Raw genomic sequence first — 6000 nt, forward strand, 5'->3', positions numbered from 1 at the left:
ATTTCCAATAGAGTTGTTAAGTTAATATCTATCATAATTTCCCCAAGAACACATAAAATATCCTCAGCTCAGAGTGATAGCATTATGCTTTTTCCTTCTTTTTCATTTTAATGTAGCTTAAGTTCTAATTCATCTTATGCTTGACTGCATATGGTTTTACTCTACTTTATTCAATGCTCCTTGTTCTCTGGTTTTTAAGTCTTAATTTGTTAGGTTTTATATGAATATTATATTTTATATTTTCTTTGTTGGCATTGTTATTGTGGTTTTTTTAAAAAAAAAACTTGCTGGAATTTTTAAAAGCAAACTTAAAAGCAAACTATATTTAACTGCTAGTGTCAACACTGATGATGGTGCACAATACAAAAATATGTATTACATACATGAATTCATTAAGCTCTATCAAGAATAGAAATATTTAACAGGTCTCTAACAGGTATATTTGTATTACTTTGTATGTAATTAAGACAAAGCCTTTGTTATATCTTTCCACCCTGGGATGAATCACAACCCACCCATACACTTATCAGCCAGCCTCATAAAAGAAGATAAAAGAGACAAGAACCTAATTCATGAATTTATTCAACTTGAATGTACCTATGTGTGTTAAGTACCTTTTTACTTGTATTAAGACACAGGATAAAAGATATTAGAGAGAGCAGGTTAAACAAGGAAGTTATGACAAAACTGTATGGTTTTGGCTAAGGAACCATAGTATGATAAATCTGTTTCATAAGTATAGGGTTGGTTAAGTCAAGTGTAGTAACTGGGAAAATCTAGTCCTCTGGTCTTTTCTCAGCCATGTGTTAATTTGTCTGGGTCAATTTAATCCGATACTTTGTTTCTGCCTGAATTGGATTGTTGTGAGGCATAATGAAAGGACAAAGTGCCATATAAAACTGCTATGAGCTTTTGAAGGAATGGCAGGATAGAAATATAAATAAATTTATGTTTAGAGGAGAACCAAGCTTCTGCATTACACGGGAGATGTTTCGGGGTTAAAACTGTCAAGCTGGGAAGCTATGATTCTCTACCAGGCAGAATTGTTATGTGAATATCTTTAATGTGCATCTCCCTCTTACAGCCATGAAGGAAGCAACAAAACATCCAGGGTCTCAGAAAGATGGAAGGAAAAGTTCCATGGTGACTGCCAGCCAGTATAACTCAACACAGTTGGCATACTCTGAGTCCCTTCAATTAAGTAGTATCATCTCTCCAGTTCTTAGAGAGAAATGTGTACGAAGAGTTAATAGGACTTTAAATTTCTCCTCTAGGATTTAATATGAATTAATTGGTGTTTCTTTTTATAAGAAGCCCATGCAGCAATTGAGCTTTGAACAATGGGTTGAGCTATTCCAAACCAAAGTACACTGAAGTCCTTAAAAGAAAATCCCTAACATTTCTTCTTATAGCTGCTTAATAAAACCTTTCTCTTTCAGCAATAGTACACTCAAGGACTACCTACCTATATCTAATTTATTGTCAAATAAAAGAATCACCATGTGAGAGTTGGGTGGCCATAGAAGGAAAAAAAGGAGGGAGGGAGGAAATGAAGAAAGAAAGAAAGAAAGAAAGAAAGAAAGAAAGAAAGAAAGAAAGAAAGAAAGAAAGAAAGAAAGAGAGAGAAAGAGAGAGAGGAAGGAAGGAAGGAAGGAAGGAAGGAAGGAAGGAAGGAAGGAAGGAAGGAAGGAAGAAAAATTCACAGGACCATAGTATAATAATATTGTAAACACATGATTTAAAGTTAGATACCAAGAAATAAGACATCAGGAAAGAATTCAAATGAAAATTGTTTCTATGAACAGAAGAAAAGAAAGCACATTTACATCGGGAAGGATTAATATAACACTACAGCAAATTAAATTCATAAATTAAACATTCAGAAATGTAATCTTGCAAAAAAATTAAATATCAGAATATATAATTTGAGTGGTAGCTATAAAAGGATCCAAGGTTGGATTTAGAGCCTCTACCATTATATGGCTCATTGATTAACAATAATGTACAAATGCTGCAAGCAATTATCTATTTGTTCTGGAGCAATATCAGGATCATGCAATCCTGACAAACAATATTTAAAAACAGCTGTTCCTATCTGTTTTCTTTTCCAATAATTATCATAGAAAATATGTTAATCAAAGTTGTAACATTCTTGCACATTGATAATGCTAAAATTAAATATTGAATCTGTACTTCCCAATCCATGGTAGCCAAACATTGACAAGAGACCTCTGGTAATCCCAACTCATATTAATAAAATAACAATGGTGAGTAGTATTTTTAATACAGGTAGTCTTCATTTACTGACCATTGTTCAGCGACCATTCGAAACTGTGATGACACTGAGCAAGTATTACTTATGGACTGGTCCTCAAAGTTCGAGCTGTTGTAGCACTCTTGTGATCTTGACACTTGACAAACAGCTCACACTTACAATTGTTACACTATCCAGCAATCATATGATCACCACTTGTGACCTTCTCTGCCAGCTTTCCTCAAACAAAATCAATGGAGAAGCTGGCAGGGAAGGTTGCAACTGGTAACTCCCGTGTTGTGGCCCCGACCCCCAAGCCTGTCCTACCCGAGGGAGAGGACTCTGAGGATGATGGGGAGAAACTGGCAAGGCCTCCCTCTCCGGGACCCTCCCCTCTGGCAAGGCCTCTGTCTCCATCTGAAGGCCGACAGGAGCAGCCTGCAATTAGCCAGGCTGGGAGTGAGCCAGAGCAGCTGCAGCAGATGGAGAGTAGCGGAGATGAATCATGGCTAGATCCCTGAGAATGGCGCAGAGCCAAGCGTTTACAGCAGCGTAGGAAGAGTAGGAGGGTCAGGGATTATCTGAGTCACTGAGCCACACCCCACAAGGTACAAAAGGGGGTGTGGCTGCTCTCAGGACTTTGTGACGAACAATAATTTAATCAACTTCTGGTCACATCTTCGGAATTCTGTCGGATTTACTACCTGTTTGAAACCCTGGCCTGAATCCTTGACAACACTTCTGTACTTTTGTTTCTGGACTGTTTGCTTGTTTGCTTAGACTCATTTTGAGTAATTGTTTGGAAGTTATCTCATTCCAGCGGACGCTTGAGGTAACGAGCCTATTTTGGCTGACTGTTTGTATTTTGCTGCCAAGGCCTTATCAGAAGGCAATTACTAAAGCCCGAGGAATTAACCCTTGCTAGTCGTGCCTGCTTGTCTGTCTGTTTGTACCCTGGGGGGGGGGACAGAACATCCCGTCTCCCACCTTTCCTGTGCTCATGCCTGTCCCCATCATTCATCCCTGGTCTTCCTGAGTTTGCATCCCACCATCTACCTGCTGGCTTTCGGTATTCACCCTGAACCATCCAGGTTCTGGCCTTCCTATTCTAATTTCCTGCCACAGTACCCTTCTCCCCCAACTTACTTCAATTCACATGTGTTCTACACCAAGCCTTACCCAGCTTCCCTCTCTGTAGCACCCAAACACCACCTCTTACCTTGGATTTCCATTGCTTCCTTCCCAACAACCCATACATTTTAGGATTATGATGGCAATCAGGACTGCAAGGACTGTCCTTCCTGAGTAATGTAGTCACATGGTTTTGTGCTTTATGATCACATTACTTACCAATGGAATTTGTTTATAAGGAACTACCAACTCAGACATACAAGTTAACAATAAACAACAGCCTAATCAGGGAATGATCAAGAACATTACCACCAACACTGACAGGGCAAGCCACTAATATATAAACCAGGGGTGTCAAACTGCCGGCCCACGGGCCGGTTGCATCATGCAGAGGCCATGCCCACCCCAGCTCTGGCAATGTGAAAAAAAATCAAGATACATCGCAACACGTCACGGGATGCGAGTTTGACACCCGTGAAATAAACAGAGAGGAAACCCCACCCCCTTCTAGCACTAATGATGTAACCTAGTTGCTAAGAAAGCAAACAAGCTCAGAGACTACCAGGGAGCACACAGTTCAAACCTGAGCTACAAATATTCTTTTTTATAGATGTATCCACAAACTTTTCAAAGTATTCCAACCAACGTACTTTATTCTCAGTCATCTCCAATCTGGTACTTATAACATTAGCACCGTCTTTAATAACTTCTACACCCTTTTCAAAGTAATAGCCATTTTGTTTTTAAGAATTTATGAGGAAAATTTGGCAGCTAAGTTGTGAGTATGAACTCATTCCCTGAGTGAACAGAGAAAGCTAACAGTAATTTGTTGGTGGAAGAGTTTAAGGGGTTGTCCTAATATTTTTTTCTCTCAGACTATACAGTGTCTACTTGTCTCAAACAAGTTTACAAAGGGTACAAGAAGATTTTTTTTCTACTGTGATGCCTTAAGAAACAAAAATGAAGCTTAAGTAGATACATCCTATGTAGTGCTACCTACCAGGGGTCTGATACTTTTCTTGGTTTTTGAAGTTCTAAGCATGCAGCAAAAAAAAAATTCTAGCTCCTTTTAGCCCATTAGACATAGCTGGTGGACTGCACTTTGGTAGGTGAATTATATGCATCCTGGATAATTTAGCTTATATGATATATTATGCTGAACAGATTTTAGCACTTTAAAAAAGAACATTTTATGTAATGGCTTCATCTTCACACTGTAGGAGTATGAAGAACTATAATTTCATTTTCTTTTTGCAGGATATTAAATCTGATGCACTAATGGGAATTAGAGCTGCATAAAAATTATGCACTATCTTTATCTTCATTTCTATCTGCTCATTGATATTATGACATGGGGATTCTTAATGGTTTTAAAACAGTGATCTTTCTTTTAATTGCCCATTGAGTCTTCTTCCTTGCCTTGATGAAGGCAATATTAGTAAATCCATATACTATGCATGTGTTTTATTATCTCTGTTAGCTGGAAGATGATATTTTATTTTAAAATGTTTAATCTGATTAATTAGTGTTTTATACAATTACATTTATCTTTTACAAATAAAAAGCGGAGACTTACATTTTATTTTTTTCATTGATGCCTTTTATAAAATATCTACTAACACACTTTTAATTTTATATATAAAAATCAATGGACTCCAATTTAAAAGGAAATATAAAGGTCGTTTGCTTTTTAAACACCTAATTCAAATTGTTCTGCTTTGCAGGGAAAGAAATACTATCTATAAATTTTAAAAAATGATGTTATTGAAGTGGTTATTCTCCGAGGGGGATGCTGGTGAGGAGGGGGCCACGGGGTGAGGCAGGGCTGGGGCGATGGAATGCGTGCCCACAGAGAGGGCTCTGAGTGCCACCTCTGGCATGCATGCCATAGATTCACCACCACTGCCGTAGAATCATCTGTAGTTGAATTACCACATTCTCCTCAACAAACTTCCCCTCATTGGGAAAATTTGGAGACTGGGTGGAAGTTTTGATATGGCTGATTTGAGAGACAGCTGCTTCAAGAAGGGGTAGGGTATACTCTACCTTAAAGAATCATTGACCACCTTCTAAATCCTCTTGATTGAAGAGACATGGCCCTACCCACAACTGGCATGCTAAGGAGTACCAAATCCACTTCATCCTTATCCACAAGCTCAAAACAATCCCAGACAACATGTGAATTTAGCCATTGATTTGGCTGACATTTTCAGATGCAGTGTAAGCTGCTTTGTAGTATACATCTTGGCAGTTCCCAAGCAGCTGAAAGGGGTTTTGAACTGGTTGGGTTCTTGTACCTGACAAGCAGATCTCTGATTGGTCAATATCATGGGAGTCCAAAAAAACTGTTCTTGATTTACACTAGCCATGAAAGCCTACAGCTGTACTGTATAAAAATGATTTGTTTACATCATCCAATCCTTCCCAACACAATCATCTTTTTGAAAATAATTTTCAGTTCTCATTTTTCCTGAAGTAGTTTGAGGTAATGTTGTTCACTGTTGTTTCTATCTTTCTGTTCATGTGACAAAAAGAATCTGCGTCTCCTCATTCTTTCTTTAAAATATGAACTGAGTTGAACTGGATTTTATAACTTTTAACACATAGAGCATTAA

This window comes from Vipera ursinii, assembly GCF_947247035.1.
Source record: "Vipera ursinii genome assembly, chromosome: 5".
Lineage (NCBI taxonomy): Eukaryota > Metazoa > Chordata > Lepidosauria > Squamata > Viperidae > Vipera > Vipera ursinii.